The 21,445-nt window shown below is 36.2% G+C and overlaps 2 long non-coding RNA genes and 1 pseudogene across 2 annotated transcripts; 1 reads left to right on the top strand and 2 right to left on the bottom strand.

The window, feature by feature from the left end:
• The first annotated feature begins 2,411 nt into the window (after positions 1 to 2,411).
• On the top strand, positions 2,412 to 4,591 carry LOC113286837. Its single transcript, XR_003329535.1, has 3 exons — positions 2,412 to 2,761; positions 4,318 to 4,370; positions 4,466 to 4,591. It is a non-coding gene; the product is annotated as an uncharacterized LOC113286837 (long non-coding RNA).
• Positions 2,790 to 4,598, bottom strand: LOC113286836 (annotated as a pseudogene).
• A 10,205-nt stretch (positions 4,599 to 14,803) lies between these two features.
• On the bottom strand, positions 14,804 to 16,600 carry LOC113286598. The gene is made up of 3 exons (XR_003329371.1): positions 16,500 to 16,600; positions 14,993 to 15,115; positions 14,804 to 14,870 (listed from the first exon to the last, which is right to left on the bottom strand). It is a non-coding gene; the product is annotated as an uncharacterized LOC113286598 (long non-coding RNA).
• Positions 16,601 to 21,445: the final 4,845 nt, after the last annotated feature.

Here is a 21,445-nt window from a genome sequence, read left to right on the forward strand (position 1 = left end):
TGTACATATGTCTATCACCAAAGCTAGAAAGAAAGGAAAAAAGAAAAGCTTAGATCACCAAATCAGATTATCCCAATCATTTGTCACTGAACTTGCGAAGTTCACATAAACTCTCTCCCCCGAAATGAAGAATTGATGTTTTTGCTTCATTACCCAGGTCGCCATCAGTTTTGAATGTGTGATTAACATCAAAGATTCAGTTGTTTCGTTCCCTCTATAAGACCATAAAATTGCAGCCGATATTAAACTCTACACACAACTTCCATAGCTAGAGAAGATGGTACTACGCCGATGAGCTAACATCTGTAAGTCCAGTGGAAGAACCTAAGCAAACCAACAACTTGGAAGCAACATGGACCACACATTGAAAGAAACTTTGTGGTGGAGGAAAAGATGGTTATGAGTTTCAATATCATCTCCGTGAAGTGCACAACAATTGTTTAGCGCAATTCATTTACCCAAAAGATCATCCCAATGTGATATAAACCTTCTTTTAGATAATTTAACTAATCACTCCATGCTTAAATAATGCAGGCTGCCGAAGAAAGATATCTTTCTGATAACAAATTTTATTTTATTTTGACAAAATGGGATGATTGAAATAGAATAACCACAAGCCGGAGATTAGCTAGATGATTACCAAAGAACTAATACACTAGAATTTATACAGATCCTTATAATCATTTAACCATAAAATTATACACAAGTTTTATATAGTTTCACCTATTTGTTATCCACATTTTTCCTTTTTGCCAACTCTAATTATCTTATTTACCACCCAAATATCTTTTAAGACATCCTAAATACTACCTTCATATATTTTGACTTTATTTTTTACATCATATGTTTTAATTCAGCCCTCATCTAAAAATCCTCTACTCTCCCAACCCATCATCACTATGATCATCTCCTTCTTCCATAACCTGCATCTGCTTTAAATCATATTTTCCCCTTTTAAGTTGTTGATCTTCTTTTCCTTCACGACGATTATAAGTGGCTTATCAGGACGACTATTCCTGATTCAAAAGAAGAATTTATGGAGATGATTATACATGTAATTCAATTACATGTTGATGCTTTCAAAGACCAAATTAGTGAAGGGGAAAAGGCAGTTTCTAGTGAAATTCCTATTCCATCACGAATTTCTCCTAGTCTCCGGGATGAGTCTCAGGATTTGGATCAAATGAAACAAGGAGAAAATTCCCTTTGTTCGGACCCGTCAATTATCCCCGGATTCGAAACATATAACCATTTCCAAGAAGGTCAGGAAGTTGTTTCAAAAATAGCTGATACCAGCATTACCAAACCAGCAGTGTCGGAGTCGGTTCTATGAGCCAACACTAAGGTGTGCAGAAAAAAGAAATGCTCCTCGAAATCTCTTCCTAGTCCTAATAAGATTTCAGCAGGTAATCTCATGGAATTTGGTTCTATAATGAGGCTAAGCTTTCCCTCTTCGAAAGAAAATCGTAACGAAATGTTTAGTGGTGTGGAGAAAAATCACAAGGTTTAATCATGGAAGAGGTTGATGAAAATCCTACTTTAATGTAGCTTGCGCTCTTGATTTAGTTCGCAAGTACTATGGTAGCTTAGTTTCTAAAATTTGTCAAGATGCCTTTGTTGTTTTTTGTATTTTCCTGGAATTTTTTGTTTTGGTTGGGGTTGTTTTCGAGGAAATTTTCGTAAGTGTCTGTTTTATTTTAGGTATTACCAAAAATGTTGTAAATTACCAAAAATGTTTTCAACGGTGATTTTCTTAAGTAACTGGACAAAGTTTACTATGTATTTACAATCATGCCATACCTTTAGCAATGTGTACACAATGGAATAACAGTTTACGCGAACGCTGAGAAAGCCCTGTTAGGCCTGTTCCGAGCAACTACAAATGGTCATTTACTTGACATCCCCTCTGGGGCGGAGCCAACTCATGGAGAAGTATTTTTGTCATGAAAAAAAAGTAGCCGGATCAGAATTGTTTAACTTCCTTTTTTCGATACGATTCTAGTTGATCTAGATGCTGACGAGATAAAAAAAGTCTGAAGATAAGAAAGAGAGGAAAAAGCTGAAATGACAAAAAAGTGCGACAGTGGGAATAAAGAGAGGGTGAAACTCAATGTTGTGGACAGGGTTAAGGTTGCGTTAGTCTATGTTGTGCACTGTTTTATATATGGACATCAAGACATCACTGGTATTGAGGCGATAACATGGCACTTGGTAGACGACCTTGCTGAGTTAAGCAAATATCCCTGGGGACACGTAGGTTATAACCAAACATTTGAAAAGACCCACGTTGCCTTTGTTTTAGGTATGGGATGTTCAAGTCTTCCCAAAATTGTCTGCGATGTGTGGTACAGAGAAAGATATTAATGGGTGGCTCCCCTATTGTCTACAGGCTTGGATATCCATATAGAAAAGGAAAAAAAACAAAAAGGAAAACAGAAGAACCCAAATTAGGTCTCCAGTACACTGCTCACAGAATCATGATCAAAGTCTAATGAGGTTATGGTTTGAACCTGCATAATTAGCAAATCCTTAAAACCCTACTAATTTCTCTTTCTAAACACAGTTTCAAGATGGTTCTAATCTCAGTCTTCACCCAATCGATTTCATCTCTTCTAAGATATTCCATCAATTCCAGGATGGGGAATTTTAAGTGAAGTATGTGGCTAGACCTGGACAAGTAATGGAGTTGCTAGTGCTGGTAATGCAATATCAACAGAAAGAATGGAAGGCTGGATTACTCATAGGATTTTCGCTTCTTCAGGTAAGTTCATTGATTACGTTTCAAGTATAACACTTGATTTATGTTTTTGAATGCCGAAAAACTAGAATGGTATTCACAAATTAAACACAAATAAAATGCTGATTTACAAGCTTATTAGACCTCACAGATTTGATACTCATACTTGAAAATTACATATTTCCTGATAAATTTTACCAGAATGGAGAATGTAACTAGGAATATTCAGCTAGTTGTATGTGTAATTCTTCCAGAGCCCCGACAATCATTAGGTTTACTGGTCTGTAATTTTGCTAGCAAGTATTTTGCTTACAATCTTGTCTATAGTAACATAAGAGGAACCACCAGGTGAGGTGGCTTCCACCGCTTTCTTCTTCCACTCCATGGCTTTTTTCCTCATGTTTTTACCTTTCTATCCTTCCATTAACTCTCTCACTAACCTCTCAACTTCAGATCTCTCAACATTGCTATTGATCTCCATACTGACTTCCCAGTGCTTGCATAAGTACCTGCAGTTTGTTTGTTGGTCTGCGAAAAACGGCCAAGAGATCATCGGAACCCCACAACTCAAGCTTTCCAGAGTTGAATTCCAACCACAATGTGTCAAGAATCCAGCTATTGATACATGATTTAGGACATCTTCTTGCGGGCACCAATTTTCTAGTAGTCCTCTTTCTTTAATTTCTTCTGCAAATTCAGGTGGCAAGGTAGCCGACTCCCCAACTACAAGATCAGGTCTTATTATCCATAAGAAATTATGTTCACTGTTTGCTAGTCCCCATGCGAATTCGACGAGTTGTTGAGGTGTCATAACAGCGATGCTGCCAAAATTCACATACACAACTGATTTGGGTTCTTTGGAATCAAGCCATTTCATACACTCTGTATCTTCTTTCCACAGATTTGATCCAAGAGAGTGCGACTCACTTAAAGGTATCTGATTGAGGAGTAAATGAAGAGGACCGACGGTGTAAACAGGGGGTAGTGATAACTCGGACTTGAGTGCATCCAAAACCTCCATCTCCAGGGTATCGAATGTATTGAATATTAAGGCTGTAGCATCATAAGTTCTTCCAATTTCTAGCATAATAAAATTGAGCAGGGCATCATTAGGATTGCTAGTCCGAACAAGACTAGGTAAATCTCTAAATCTGATATCTTTTACACCAGGAATCCAGTCAACTAGTGTGTTCTCCATGTACCCGTTTGTTAGGTAACTCTCGTCTGCAGGTCAGACAGTATGTCAATAATTCAAAAGTTGAAAGTACTATACATATAGTCCATAAGTAAATAAATGTTGATAGATTCAGTACCAGTTTTATATCGATTCTGCATACCTTTGAGTGGAACAAGACCTCTTTGGACGAGATTAGAGAAGTGCAGAACACAAACAAAGGCACAAAAGCTGATTGGCCAGTGTCTGGAATTCCAAACTCTTTAGCAGCTTGTAGCGTGAAGCTCATACAACCATCAGAAACGATACAACTCACAGGAGGGACATTTGAATATGTAGTATTGTTTAGTCTATGAATAAGGTTTCGAAAAGGTTCTAAGCAGTTCTTTTGTGTTGACATGGACAGGGTTGGGATATCTTGGCTGGCATTTGGATTGCTTGGTAGTGGTAGACCGTCAGGTATTGTTTCAAAACGAAAATCAGCTAAGCCTTTAAGCGAATCTGGCCCTCTTGCATTTAGTAAACGCTGATGATTGACTTCTGTGTTTACAAAGGTTATTTCAAACCCTCTGAAATGAAGAATCTTTGCTAGCTTCATCATGGAGCTTATGTGACTCTGAACTGGGTATGGTATGCAAACCGCATGAATCTTGTCCATGCTGTTTAATCTTTGTCTCTCGGTCTCAGTCTCTCTCTCTCCCTCTCTCTGTAGAGTTGGAGAGATTACTGCTTGTTTCGCATTTTTATAGGAACACAGTAGGCTGTCGTGTATTTCAGGTATACCACAACTTTTTGGTCGTGGATATCTTTCAACCATGGAAACAATCTCTCGTGGAACATTACAACGAAAACCATGAATGAAGGTCTGATGGATAGTGTAATTAAAAATGTAATGATAGATAAACGATCTTGCCCCGCATCAATAGTTTTTGAGTCCTTTCTCAATCTGTAAATATATTCTGGTTCATAGCGATGCCAACCTGTTCTCGTTTTAATGTATTGAGAGTGACAATTTGATCTAGGTCTCTCCCTCTACCTGACACTGACATTTTGAACCATGTTGTAATTAGGAGTAAAATAATGCAATCTTGTGATCTTTCTAGGCGGTTGATGTCTATTAGATTGCGGTTGATGACATTAGATTACGAGGACTTGTTCTTTTGTTTTTCAGTTTTGTTATTGATTGGGTTCTATAGTTTTTCACGTTAAAGCAAGAAGGATCATGTAGTTGTTGATTCGTTTTATGAGCATAAAAATGAATAGCATTTAAGGGTGATCCTGATTTTGGAATGATCTAAAATTTAACTATGTTGAGGCCGTAATATTTAAAGCCACACTATGATGTTAGGTAGCTGGAGGATTTTGGATTTATGTTTTGAATTGGCTTGCGTAATGGTTTGTTTTGTATCAAAAATATCAAGAAGCACTGGAAAGCATCATTTCATGTGTGACTACTTCTGTAATTGGATTGTATAGTGTACATTTCAGACATCTGACTCGTTCTTGTCATTAGTATCTTCCTGATGTAAGCCTAAGTTTCTGGTTTTTTACATTTTAATACGGTACATTCTCTTTTCTCGTTTTTAAAGTTTTACTTTCTGGAAACAACTGAAGATATATAATTGCGAATGCATTATTGTTGGCAAATACACAAGTAACTAGTCTTGATTGTTGAGTAGTTGGGCTGGGCCCAATATGGTTACAGTATAGTACTACAGTCACTATCCAGTATCCATATTAATTAAGAGTCTCATTTAAATACCGAGCTCACCCACAATACACTAAAACATGCTTTATTTGACACGTGAATCTATTTGTTGTTCTGCAATCTAAGAAGTCACCAGATTAAATCTGCTTAATTTTAAAACCCATTGTGGATAAGAAATTTAAGAATTATAATCTGTAAATTGCAAATGATAGTGGGTACTCTTTCTTTTGCTACCAAGTATTTCGCTTATAATCTTGTCTATAGTAGCATAAGAGGAACCACCATGTGAAGCGGCTTCCTCCGCTTTCTTCTTCCATTCCAAGACTATTTTCTTCATCTTCTTACCTTTCTCTCCTTCCATTAACTCTCTCACCAACCTCTTAACTTCATCTCTCTGAATACCGACTTGCCAGTGGTTACATGAGTACCTGCAGTTTGTTTGCTGGTCTCCAAAAAATGGCCAACAGATCAACGGAACCCCACAACTCAAGCCTTCGAGAGTTGAGTTCCAACCACAATGTGTCAAAGATCCAGCTATTGATGCGTGATGCAGGACATCTTCTTGTGGGCACCAACTTGCTGGTAGTCCTGTTTCTTTAGTTTGTTCTGGAAACTCAGCTGGCAATGAAGCCAACTCACCAACTACTAGATCATCCCTTATGATCCATGAGAAATTATACTTACTGTTGACTAGTCCCCATTCATAACAGTGAGGCTGCCGAAATTCACATACACAACTGAGTTAGATTCTATGGAATCAAGCCATTTCAGACACTTTGTATCTTTTTTCCACAGATTTGATCCAAGAAAATGCAACTCACTTAAAGGAAACTGATTGAGGAGTAAATGAAAAGGCCAACGGTGTAAACAGGCGGCAGTGGCAACTGAGACTTAACTGCATCCAAAACCTCCATCTCCAGGGCGTCAAAGGTATTGAAAATCAAGGCTGTAGCATTGTTTGGTCAGCGTAAGTTGACAAAGTCACGTGGACTTCCAATTGACTCACACAAGTTAGGCCTTCTTTTTAAATACAATTCATTTCCTTCATGTTAACTTATATACAGTAAGTATCAAATAAACTTAAGCAATCAAATAAACTGAAAATTCAGTAGAAAATGCTCACTAGGGTTTGACAAACCCCATGGTACCATTGAGAGCCTATTATTATCCATAATGCAAGTGCTCTTAGTTATTAAAGTTAATCATCTTTGGCAAAAAAGAAAAGAGAAAAAACAAATTGATTAAGTTGATAAGAATGTTAATGGATCTCACAAGCAACTTAATAACCCATTATAAAAAACATAGATTTCTTTTTCTATTTCTAGGTATTCTGATCATTCGCAAGCCTCAAAAAAAAACTTAAAAGGGTGCCCAATCTCAAAACAATGCGGTTGCAAAAATGATTGCAAAATCAATAATCCTCAAAGCCCCATTTCTCTCAAAATTAATCGATTTAATTTTTCAATTGGCATCAGTGATCTGATGTGATCTAAGGTGCAGAATAATAAGAGATTTTGTTTAAGAGTTTCACCATGGTATGATTTTGAAGAAAAAAAATTGATCGAACTTTCAATGGGGCTTCACCGGAACTCTCTGTAAAAAAGAACGAGGAGGAAGAAGATGACGTTTGGATCTGAATGGGTCCACGAAAAGTCAAAAACTTTAAGGAAAATAAAATTTTCAGAGTTCGAAAACAAAAAACGAGAGAATCATGAATACAAATATTAATGTGATTTTTTCTAATACTATAATGGAGTATAATTTGTTTTTCGTTTCTCAGTTCTCACCTGGAATAGTAGTTGTCCCCACACGATTCTTCGCCATTGAATGTGGAGTAGAGAAACGAAGATTGATCCAAGAAGACAGTTGTTTTGTAATGTAACGTGTGTAGATCCAAGAAGAGAACCTTGTGTAGAAGCAGGAAAACAGAAATGTCAGTCTAAGATTAAGAAGAAGCAGACTGAGGAAGAAAGAGTGGAACTGATGACAATCACTCACAACTTTATTTTTTTTTAATAAGAAAACAAAGACTGAAGCTAACGAGAGCTCCTACAAAGACAATCACTCACAACTACTCCTACAAATTTATGGCATGCAGAGATTATATTAAAGAAATCCTGTTTCTATTTTTGGGGAGAAACAGATTACACGTAACCCTTCTACATTGCTAAATATGTGTTTACCATAACGCTCCCCACTAGCCTTCACTGGTTCTTTACACAATCATCCTTAACGCGTTTTCTGCAATAGCAATTAGGGAAACTGATGTAGATGTCCTTCTGGTGATTGTTAATTTCCAGCCATTTTGTAAGAAAGAACATAGAAACCCAACAGGTAGGTTGAATCATACACGAAATCACTCAAAGATCTCAGCCGTTCATCGATCTATTCTAACCAACAACAACACTTCTCGCCTGAAAACTTCACTGCTCTTCCAATTAGGACTCATGTCTGATAATAATCCCATAACAACTCTATATATACCCTTCATAATCAGTCACCATCCATCAATAACAATCAATTCTCAACTGATGTTATGGCACCACTCAAACCCAACTAAGAACCAAATCGACCACTTTTCCTGCTTATTGTTAGTTTCTTCTAATCAAGCCTCGAACACGACCCCACTGAGCCATGGCATCTGAACCCCTTTGAACTCAACCATCAGACTTGGCAAAACTCATACCACCACCACACCACGATGAGTTGGTGAAGACCTCGACCAAACCACAAATCCATATCCAACACTTCAACTTTCATTTGCCTGCCTTAACAACTACATACCAGTTCTTCATTTCGGGGTGTTGTTAAGACAGCAATTTATTTTTATTCCAAGCAACGTTGTCATGCATAATGACAAAAGTTACATCCCAGTGAAAATGACCCTTTATTCCCTTTGTTCGGGTTGGGTGGTTTTGGGGGCTAATCGCACCGTTTAGACCGAGTGCTGCAGACATTGTTGAAATGCTTTCCGATTCTAAAAAAAAAAGATCAATATTTCATAATACAAAAATATGAAAATTGATATAGAAAATATAAGCGGTAGTTTAGTTTATCCCCTAAGCGAATTAGTGATTAAACTTCCCTCTAAATTACTAATGTTATTGTTAGCAACTTCCCCCGTAAATATATTTTTCTCCCTAAAATGCTCATCGGCGGTGTGTGCGACCTGCTCATATGGAGAGGTATGAATATTAATTTGGATGCGGTTAGAATCGAATGCAATTATGTATCTGAGTGGGTTATCAGCTGGTTTTCTTCTTCTAAGAACAATAAGGATGACAAATTGCTTTTCTCTCTTTTGATTGGTGCTTGGGTATTGTGAAAGATAGGTGTGACGTAGTCTTTCAGGGTCCAGGGTTCATTACTTATTCAGTGGGAGCACATTATTTATACAACCCATAAATGGAAGCACATTACTTATTCAATGGGAGAATTGGAATTTAATGAAAAGGATAAAACATTTTATCTCTAGTTTTTCTTTCTGTGAGTTTGTTTTTGCAAGGTAGCTAATGTTATAGCTAAAAATGCCGGAGAAACAACAATGCCTATTGAAACTTATGTTGATTATGATTCATTGATCTGTAGTCTTTTAGCAAAAGACCACAACTTCAGCTAAGTTCTAATAATATTTCAGTTTATCAAAAAAAAAAAAGAGAGAAAGAGATGAGATTTTTATTGATAAGGTTAACCATGGTATACTTTACATACTAGAAAAAGTGAAAATCAAAAGACTTCATTTTTTGGACAAACACACCCATGGGCATGGGCTCTTTAACAAAAGAAAAACATTTTGGTTACCTATGTAGATATGTAGATTATATGTGAAATATAAATTAATAATTCACTATATATATATATTCAATATATTGATGTTTTATAAAGATTTCCTGAAAAATGAATCCATTGGCTTCTGTTTTTTGTTAAAATAAATAGCACATTGAATTTCATGTCTAATTTTTCTTATCATCGTCAGAATTAGTATTTCTCTCATAGCGCAGCGAGAAATTTTTCAATGTGATTGTCGCTTTAACAACTTCGTCTCATGAAGAGGATCTATTGTAGAACTTTCATCATCTTCATTCCCATCTTTATTAGTTCTTATAACGCTCTCTAATTATTTGTTCATCAGTCAACAATTGCAATAACCAAATTTGCAGATATTCATCTTCTTCCAAATATTCAGGACATTTTGACATTAACTAAATTGCGATAACCAAAATTTTCGATCAAATTTTGCAAGTCTTAAGTGATATCACTGACTAGCTGTTCATCCGAATTGTCTAAACTTATGTTATTTGTTGATCGAAGTTAAATTTATCTATAAGTTAATAAGATATTAATTAACCGATAAATCAATATATCGCTTAATTAATAAATTCTTGTGGTCCTAACAACATAAATTTATAGAGTTTCTATTGTCCAAAGATAATAATGCGAAATAACCAGGCTTTTCTTTTTCAAAATAAAGGAATATATTGGAAAATAAAAAATATTTACAGAATATACATAGGATTAAGAAAATCCTTATAAACCATCAAAGACGTAAAAGCAAACCCATTACAGAGAAACTATTATATCCCATTAGTGATACCGCATGCGCGATGCGCCTGCCACATGCCTTTCGCTTGAACCGAAGATTGCGCGTTGTTGCCTGCTGTTCTGTTAAATAATTTGTAAAACATAAACGCAGGCACATGCGACGCATATAAGCAGTTTCGAAAAAAAAACAGTCTCATTGGATTTACTTGTTCCACACTGATAAATATTAAGACCTAGGAATCAAATTTTTCATTCAATAACGTCTCAATTTAAAGTAGTCATTTACATAAATTATTCTACAACTTCAATAGAGACTGGATTGTTGACTACTATCCGTTGTGGTATCAATTAACTGTCAAAGTTATTGGGTGATGACACCGCTGACCTGAGTTCGGAACTCGTCAGTATAAAAAATAGAAAAAAGAAGCAACTGTCGAAGGCGAGCAAGATTATTGACAGCCATCCGTTGTGGTATCAATCCACTGCCGAAGTCGACCTTGCTTCATTGCTTAAATTTCTGAAAGAATGATACAAATGTAAGTTGACAATTAGATGAACAAACAAATCATTTTATCCCTTGGCTAATCAAGTCTTATGATCAGGTACTACTACACGATCCTGCATCCACTATTTCTCTTCTGCAGCAGTAATATCAGTTATTCGGTTCAATAGAAAAGAAAAAAATATTCAAGTTCTGAATAGCATCTAAAAGGAAAAAAAACAAATTGCCCAAAAAAAATCCATATAACGATTAATGGAGTAAAGAAGAGAAATATCCACATACACTTCAGGGGTCAAGATTTTCTTTGTCCCATCATTCAATCTCTAAAAGCTATTTTAACCCGTATCTTTTTTTTAACTTTTGATTTGTTTAACCTACATTTACATTGTAACGGGTATCTATAAAAACCATATTTCTTAAAATTATAAAGTGGTAGTTACCTTCAAACTATTTTCTCATTCAACTTAACATTTGGGCACGGTGGGACTTGCAAGATAATTTCGCAACCTACAAAATTGACATTGAACAGTCAATTTGTAAAGCATAAAATAGGTTATTCAACCGCAAAATAAAAAAACTAACTGTTGGTTTGCACGTTCATAAAACACCATCTTTTCAGCGAAGATCACCTCATTCGGTTGTGATACTTAACTTCCATCAACCACATGTGAGGCCCAGCATGAGTTCTTTGAGATGAGCATTTAGTCTATTTGTGCCCAGCTTGTCCAAAACATCTTTGCTACCATTTTTCCTTGCAAACAAAAATATGGACTGATCACTAATGTACTCCTGGTTGCATTTGTAACAATACACGACCATACAGTGTTATAATACACAACAGTTACACCAAGGCTAACTACTTAAGTTAATGAAGGATTACTCTGAAGCACATAATATTCATTTGATTTGATGTTGGTAAGCAAGATATCAAAATTGAAAAAGGAACTGAAATGATTTAGTCGGTAACCAATATACAGCATATAGTGTACTGACAGTTTCATCAACATTTGAAATCTTAAAGAACTACCTCTTATTTCTATGAAGAAGAATAAGAACCATACACTTGACCAATCATTCAATCACAATGTTAGACTTGAACCCCCAGTTTGATATACAAATTAACCGATATAGCATATTGAAGTGAACATTTAATCCCCAAATGAATAGTTTTAGTTAGAATTTTTTCACTGGGGTATTTTGTCAAATACTTGAAGTTCAGTAAAGGAAGTTGTATTTTACGTAGGGGTGTCAACGGGTCCGGGTCCTCCCGGGTATCACTAGACCCGGACCCGGACCCTACTTATAAAGGTCGGATCCGGTTCCTAACGGTTCCGGGTCTGGTTCCTAAATTTGTGGACCCAGAATCGGACCCGTTTAAATACTCGGGTACCCGTCTGTCCCGGGTACCCATTGGATCTAAAGAAAACTATTTAAAAAATCTCAAAAACTTAATATATTTCTCTTTTTAGCTTGGATTTAAGTAATTTTTATAAAAAATTATTATTATTTCTTATGAATGTACTAAATAAAGATTAAATGTAAGAGAAAAAATTTAAATGAGTAAAATATCAAAGCTAAAACTAGAAAAAATACTTATAATTTTGCTAAAAACATGAATAAAAGTATGAATAAACGGGTACCCGATACCCGCGGGTACCCAACGGGTATTATCCGTTTGGACCCGTTTAGATTCGGGTCAAATCGGGTAATTACCCGTCGAGTCCTAAGTAGCTAATGGGTCCAACTTTAGGACCCGGAACCGGACCCAAATCTACCGGTTCCGGGTAATGGGTACCCATTGACAGCCCTAATTTTACACAGTGGAAATTGAACCCCCAAACTTTACAATCAGTTTATTGAAGCTTTGTAAATGTGCTTTCTTTAAATTTCAGTAACATTATACTACGTTTTTGTTTAGCCCAAACTTGAAGGACCTGCAGTTGATCTCGCATGTTCTTCATTAAATTGAAATCCGATTGGTATTGTTCCAGTTGGAATCGAAACACAGAGTAATGTAACACTTAAAATTGGGAAAACGATAATTCGAATTCAAAATTGGGAAAATCAAAATTCGAATTCGGTACAGAAAATTGGAAAAATCGAAAGTCAAAATTGAAATTGGAGAAAAATGTGTACCTCAAATAATGATTACGGTAGAGATGAATGACAGTAGGTGCTGGCGGAGGTTCATGCTGCTGGTTCCAATGGTGGTGATGGTGTTGGTGGTGAATGAATGAGTATCAGAATCTAAGCAAGAGAGTATGGATTTTGATTGGGAATAACATAATTTAGTGGTACTTCTAGTTATGGTAGTTGGTGATGCTGCGACGGTGGTGGTGGTGGTCGTTGTGCTGGCTACAATGATGACAACGCTGGTGGTATGCAGTGCAATAAAGAGAGCTTCGTGTTTTAGAGTTTCATCGAAATTATAAGGACTAGTGTTGAGCCCGTGCGTTGCACGGGTTTAAATTTGTCATACCGAATTTGTTACTATGATATAAATGCATAAATTAAGTAATTCAATGTTTTTATATTCAGGGATTTTGCTTAAATTTTGTAATTTTTTCCCGGTTCTGAAATTGTACTAATCATCTTCAGCTACCAATTGACAAATATTTTCTCTTCTATCAGTTTCATCAAGATATGATTAGATTTTCGTAATAAAAAAAAGAAAATTATTACTTTTTTTTACAGATTCAACTTGGTTTGGAGAGATTATCAGTTTGGAATCTAATTAATGTTTCTATCGAGTTCTAATCCAAGGAAAAAATGCAACAGTAACAAATTAACCGTTGCTATCATAAAAATTATAAAATAGTTAAATCGTCATCACTCTCATCACCTTCGTTTTTACCATTGCTATGGTCGATAAATATCGGAATTTCGCCATCACTATCAACCAGCGGTGGCGTTTTGTCATCAGTCTCCTCTCCCTCGTCTTCGTTTTAACTTATGTCGAAAAATGTTAGCATTTCTGCGTTGCTCTTTTGATCCTCTCCCATGTGACTGCCAACAGGTGTCTTTCCCTGCATCACATATATTTTTTGTTCTGCAACGGTTAAATTGAGAGTGTAACCGTTATACAGATCAACTAAAAAAAATTAATCACATCGAGCACTATATTTATGTAAAGCTTCCCAGATTCATTAGCCTGAATGGTCAACAGCTCCAAGTAAATTACAATTTAGGTATCTGTTTATGGTTTATGGTTTATGGAGTAATCATCACCTTATGCAGTTAGGTATCTGTTAATGGCACTCACAATCCGTGGGAGTAATCATCACCTTATATGTAGCGTGAAAGGAAAATCGCCGAATACAATGGTAAATAGATGTGCGCCCGTCCGTTGCACGTGTTCAAATTGGTTGTCCCAAAGGTAATTAATCCATGTAAGCGTATAGGTTTTTATGTAAAAAATAGGTTATGTATATTGAAAGTGATTCGGAGCTCATTTACCAACTCATTCTATTTTTCTACGTCAATCCCTCGATTCTTATTGGTCGGGGGCCAAGAGCATGATTCGACGCTCATTTACCCACCCGTTCTATTGTGCTACGTCAATCCTTGATTCTTATTGGTCGGGGGCCAAGAGCATGATTCGGCGCTCATTTACCTATCCATTCTATTTTGCTACGTCAATCCTTGATTCTTATTGGTCGTGGCCCACGAAAAGCATGATTCGACGCTCATTTACCCACTCATTCTACTGTGCTACGTCAATCCTTGATTCTTATTGGTGGGGGCCAAGAGCATGATTTTGCGCTCATTTTATCCCTTGGCTAATCAAGTCTTATGATCAGGTACTACTACACGATCCTGCATCCACTATTTCTCTTCTACAGCAGTAATATCAGTTATTCGGTTCAATAGAAAAGAAAAACATATTCAAGTTCTGAATAGCATCTAAATGGAAAAAAAACAAATTGCCCAAAAATAATCCATATAACGATTAATGGAGTAAAGAAGAGAAATATCCACGTACACTTCAGGGGTCAAGATTTTCTTTGTCCCCTCATTCAATCTCTAAAAGCTATTTTAACCCCTATCTTTTTTTTAACTTTTGATTTGTTTGACCTACATTTACATTGTAACAGGTATCTATAAAAACCATATTTCTTAAAATTATAAAGTGGTAGTTACCTTCAAACTGTTTTCTCATTCAACTTAACATTTGGGCACGGTGGGACTTGCAAGATAATTTCGCAACCTACAAAATTGACATTGAACAGTCAATTTGTAAAGCATAAAGTAGGTTATTCAACCGTAAAATAAAAAAACTAACTGTTGGTTTGCACGTTCATAAAACACCATCTTTTCAGCCAAGATCACCTCATTCGGTTGTGATATTTAACTTCCATCAACCACATGTGAGGCCCAGCATGAGTTCTTTGAGATGAGCATTTAGTCTATTTGTGCCCAGCTTGTCCAAAACATCTTTGCTACCATTTTTCCCTGCAAACAAAAATATGGACTGATCACTAATGTACTCCTGGTTGCATTTGTAACAATACACGACCATACAGTGTTATAATACACAACAGTTACACCAAGGCTAACTACTTAAGTTAATGAAGGATTACTCTGAAGCACATAATATTCATTTGATTTGATGTTGGTAAGCAAGATATCAAAATTGAAAAAGGAACTGAAATGATTTAGTCGGTAACCAATATACAGCATATAGTGTACTGACAGTTTCATCAACATTTGAAATCTTAAAGAACTACCTCTTATTTCTATGAAGAAGAATAAGAACCATACACTTGACCAATCATTCAATCACAATGTTAGACTTGAACCCCCAGTTTGATATACAAATTAACCGATATAGCATATTGAAGTGAACATTTAATCCCCAAATGAATAGTTTTAGTTAGAATTTTTTCACTGGGGTATTTTGTCAAATACTTGAAGTTCAGTAAAGGAAGTTGTATTTTACGTAGGGGTGTCAACGGGTCCGGGTCCTCCCGGGTATCACTAGACCCGGACCCGGACCCTACTTATAAAGGTCGGATCCGGTTCCTAACGGTTCCGGGTCTGGTTCCTAAATTTGTGGACCCAGAATCGGACCCGTTTAAATACTCGGGTACCCGTCTGTCCCGGGTACCCATTGGATCTAAAGAAAACTATTTAAAAAATCTCAAAAACTTAATATATTTCTCTTTTTAGCTTGGATTTAAGTAATTTTTATAAAAAATTATTATTATTTCTTATGAATGTACTAAATAAAGATTAAATGTAAGAGAAAAAATTTAAATGAGTAAAATATCAAAGCTAAAACTAGAAAAAATACTTATAATTTTGCTAAAAACATGAATAAAAGTATGAATAAACGGGTACCCGATACCCGCGGGTACCCAACGGGTATTATCCGTTTGGACCCGTTTAGATTCGGGTCAAATCGGGTAATTACCCGTCGAGTCCTAAGTAGCTAATGGGTCCAACTTTAGGACCCGGAACCGGACCCAAATCTACCGGTTCCGGGTAATGGGTACCCATTGACAGCCCTAATTTTACACAGTGGAAATTGAACCCCCAAACTTTACAATCAGTTTATTGAAGCTTTGTAAATGTGCTTTCTTTAAATTTCAGTAACATTATACTACGTTTTTGTTTAGCCCAAACTTGAAGGACCTGCAGTTGATCTCGCATGTTCTTCATTAAATTGAAATCCGATTGGTATTGTTCCAGTTGGAATCGAAACACAGAGTAATGTAACACTTAAAATTGGGAAAACGATAATTCGAATTCAAAATTGGGAAAATCAAAATTCGAATTCGGTACAGAAAATTGGAAAAATCGAAAGTCAAAATTGAAATTGGAGAAAAATGTGTACCTCAAATAATGATTACGGTAGAGATGAATGACAGTAGGTGCTGGCGGAGGTTCATGCTGCTGGTTCCAATGGTGGTGATGGTGTTGGTGGTGAATGAATGAGTATCAGAATCTAAGCAAGAGAGTATGGATTTTGATTGGGAATAACATAATTTAGTGGTACTTCTAGTTATGGTAGTTGGTGATGCTGCGACGGTGGTGGTGGTGGTCGTTGTGCTGGCTACAATGATGACAACGCTGGTGGTATGCAGTGCAATAAAGAGAGCTTCGTGTTTTAGAGTTTCATCGAAATTATAAGGACTAGTGTTGAGCCCGTGCGTTGCACGGGTTTAAATTTGTCATACCGAATTTGTTACTATGATATAAATGCATAAATTAAGTAATTCAATGTTTTTATATTCAGGGATTTTGCTTAAATTTTGTAATTTTTTCCCGGTTCTGAAATTGTACTAATCATCTTCAGCTACCAATTGACAAATATTTTCTCTTCTATCAGTTTCATCAAGATATGATTAGATTTTCGTAATAAAAAAAAGAAAATTATTACTTTTTTTTACAGATTCAACTTGGTTTGGAGAGATTATCAGTTTGGAATCTAATTAATGTTTCTATCGAGTTCTAATCCAAGGAAAAAATGCAACAGTAACAAATTAACCGTTGCTATCATAAAAATTATAAAATAGTTAAATCGTCATCACTCTCATCACCTTCGTTTTTACCATTGCTATGGTCGATAAATATCGGAATTTCGCCATCACTATCAACCAGCGGTGGCGTTTTGTCATCAGTCTCCTCTCCCTCGTCTTCGTTTTAACTTATGTCGAAAAATGTTAGCATTTCTGCGTTGCTCTTTTGATCCTCTCCCATGTGACTGCCAACAGGTGTCTTTCCCTGCATCACATATATTTTTTGTTCTGCAACGGTTAAATTGAGAGTGTAACCGTTATACAGATCAACTAAAAAAAATTAATCACATCGAGCACTATATTTATGTAAAGCTTCCCAGATTCATTAGCCTGAATGGTCAACAGCTCCAAGTAAATTACAATTTAGGTATCTGTTTATGGTTTATGGTTTATGGAGTAATCATCACCTTATGCAGTTAGGTATCTGTTAATGGCACTCACAATCCGTGGGAGTAATCATCACCTTATATGTAGCGTGAAAGGAAAATCGCCGAATACAATGGTAAATAGATGTGCGCCCGTCCGTTGCACGTGTTCAAATTGGTTGTCCCAAAGGTAATTAATCCATGTAAGCGTATAGGTTTTTATGTAAAAAATAGGTTATGTATATTGAAAGTGATTCGGAGCTCATTTACCAACTCATTCTATTTTTCTACGTCAATCCCTCGATTCTTATTGGTCGGGGGCCAAGAGCATGATTCGACGCTCATTTACCCACCCGTTCTATTGTGCTACGTCAATCCTTGATTCTTATTGGTCGGGGGCCAAGAGCATGATTCGGCGCTCATTTACCTATCCATTCTATTTTGCTACGTCAATCCTTGATTCTTATTGGTCGTGGCCCACGAAAAGCATGATTCGACGCTCATTTACCCACCCATTCTACTGTGCTACGTCAATCCTTGATTCTTATTGGTGGGGGCCAAGAGCATGATTTTGCGCTCATTTTATCCCTTGGCTAATCAAGTCTTATGATCAGGTACTACTACACGATCCTGCATCCACTATTTCTCTTCTACAGCAGTAATATCAGTTATTCGGTTCAATAGAAAAGAAAAACATATTCAAGTTCTGAATAGCATCTAAAAGGAAAAAAAACAAATTGCCCAAAAATAATCCATATAACGATTAATGGAGTAAAGAAGAGAAATATCCACATACACTTCAGGGGTCAAGATTTTCTTTGTCCCATCATTCAATCTCTAAAAGCTATTTTAACCCCTATCTTTTTTTTAACTTTTGATTTGTTTGACCTACATTTACATTGTAACAGGTATCTATAAAAACCATATTTCTTAAAATTATAAAGTGGTAGTTACCTTCAAACTGTTTTCTCATTCAACTTAACATTTGGGCACGGTGGGACTTGCAAGATAATTTCGCAACCTACAAAATTGACATTGAACAGTCAATTTGTAAAGCATAAAGTAGGTTATTCAACCGTAAAATAAAAAAACTAACTGTTGGTTTGCACGTTCATAAAACACCATCTTTTCAGCCAAGATCACCTCATTCGGTTGTGATATTTAACTTCCATCAACCACATGTGAGGCCCAGCATGAGTTCTTTGAGATGAGCATTTAGTCTATTTGTGCCCAGCTTGTCCAAAACATCTTTGCTACCATTTTTCCCTGCAAACAAAAATATGGACTGATCACTAATGTACTCCTGGTTGCATTTGTAACAATACACGACCATACAGTGTTATAATACACAACAGTTACACCAAGGCTAACTACTTAAGTTAATGAAGGATTACTCTGAAGCACATAATATTCATTTGATTTGATGTTGGTAAGCAAGATATCAAAATTGAAAAAGGAACTGAAATGATTTAGTCGGTAACCAATATACAGCATATAGTGTACTGACAGTTTCATCAACATTCGAAATCTTAAAGAACTACCTCTTATTTCTATGAAGAAGAATAAGAACCATACACTTGACCAATCATTCAATCACAATGTTAGACTTGAACCCCCAGTTTGATATACAAATTAACCGATATAGCATATTGAAGTGAACATTTAATCCCCAAATGAATAGTTTTAGTTAGAATTTTTTCGCTGGGGTATTTTGTCAAATACTTGAAGTTCAGTAAAGGAAGTTGTATTTTACGTAGGGGTCAACGGGTCCGGGTCCTTCCGGGTATCACTAGACCCGGACCCTACTTATAAAGGTCGGATCCGGTTCCTAACGGTTCCGGGTCTGGTTCCTAAATTTGTGGACCCAGAATCGGACCCGTTTAAATATCGGGTACCCGTCTGTTCAGGGTACCCATTGGATCTAAAGAAAACTATTTAAAAAATCTCAAAAACTTAATATATTTCTCTTTTTAGCTTGGATTTAAGTAATTTTTATAAAAAATTATTATTATTTCTTATGAATGTACTAAATAAAGATTAAATGTAAGAGAAAAAATTTAAATGAGTAAAATATCAAAGCTAAAGCTAGAAAAAATACTTATAATTTTGCTAAAAACATGAATAAAAGTATGAATAAACGGGTACCCGATACCCGCGGGTACCCAACGGGTATTACCCGTTTGGACCCGTTTAGATTCGTGTCAAATCGGGTAATTACCCGTCGAGTTCTAAGTAGCTAATGGGTCCAACTTTAGGACCCGGAACCGGACCCAAATCTACCGGTTCCGGGTAATGGGTACCCATTGACAGCCCTAATTTTACACAGTGGAAATTGAACCCCCAAACTTTACAATCAGTTTATTGAAGCTTTATAGATGTGCTTTCTTTAAATTTCACTAACATCATACTACGTTTTTGTTTAGCCCAAACTTGAAGGACCTGCAGTTGATCTCGCATGTTCTTCATTAAATTGAAATCCGGTTGGTACTGTTCCAGTTGGAATCGAAACACAGAGTAATGTAACACTCAAAATTGGGAAAACGATAATTCGAATTCAAAATTGGGAAAATCAAAATTCGAATTCGGTACTGAAAATTGGAAAAATCGAAAGTCAAAATTGAAATTGGAGAAAAATGTGTACCTCAAATAATGACTACGGTAGAGATGAATGACAGTAGGTGCTGGCGGAGGTTCATGCTGCTGGTTCCAATGGTGGTGATGGTGTTGGTGGTGAAGGAATGAGTATCAGAATCTAAGCAAGAGAGTATGGATTTTGATTGGGAATAGCATAATTTAGTGGTACTTCTAGTTATGGTAGTTGGTGATGCTGCGACGGTGGTGGTGGTGGTCGTTGTGCTGGCTACAATGATGACAACGCTGGTGGTATGCAGTGCAATAAAGAGAGCTTCGTGTTTTAGAGTTTCATCGAAATTATAAGGACTAGTGTTGAGCCCGTGCGTTGCACGGGTTTAAATCTGTCATACCGAATTTGTTACTATGATATAAATGCATAAATTAATTAATTCAATGTTTTTATATTCGGATTTTGCTTAAATTTTGTAATTTTTTCCCGGTTCTGAAATTGTATAATCATCTTCAGTTACCAATTGACAAATATTTTCTCTTCTATCAGTTTCATCAAGATATGATTAGATTTTCGTAATAAAAAAAAGAAAATTATTACTTTTTTTTACAGATTCAACTTGGTTTGGAGAGATTATCAGTTTGGAATCTAATTAATGTTTCTATCGAGTTCTAATCCAAGGAAAAAATGCAACAGTAACAAATTAACCGTTGCTATCATAAAAATTATAAAATAGTTAAATCGTCATCACTCTCATCACCTTCGTTTTTACCATTGCTATGGTCGATAAATATCGGAATTTCGCCATCACTATCTTCAACCAGCGGTGGCGTTTTGTCATCAGTCTCCTCTCCCTCGTCTTCGTTTTAACTTATGTCGAAAAATGTTAGCATTTCTTCGTTGTTCTTTTGATCCTCTCCCATGTGACTGCCAACAGGTGTCTTTCCCTGCATCACATATATTTTTTGTTCTGCAACGGTTAAATTGAGAGTGTAACCGTTATACAGATCAACTAAAAAAAACTAATCACATCGAGCACTATATTTATGTAAAGCTTCCCAGATTCATTAGCCTAAATGGTCAACAGCTCCAAGTAAATTACAATTTAGGTATCTGTTTATGGTTTATGGTTTATGGAGTAATCATCACCTTATGCAGTTAGGTATCTGTTAATGGCACTCACAATCCGTGGGAGTAATCATCACCTTATATGTAGCGTGAAAGGAAAATCGCCGAATACAATGGTAAATAGATGTGCGCCCGTCCGTTGCACGTGTTCAAATTGGTTGTCCCAAAGGTAATTAATCCATGT

This window comes from Papaver somniferum, chromosome 6, assembly GCF_003573695.1.
Source record: "Papaver somniferum cultivar HN1 chromosome 6, ASM357369v1, whole genome shotgun sequence".
NCBI classification, from domain to species: Eukaryota; Viridiplantae; Streptophyta; class Magnoliopsida; order Ranunculales; family Papaveraceae; genus Papaver; species Papaver somniferum.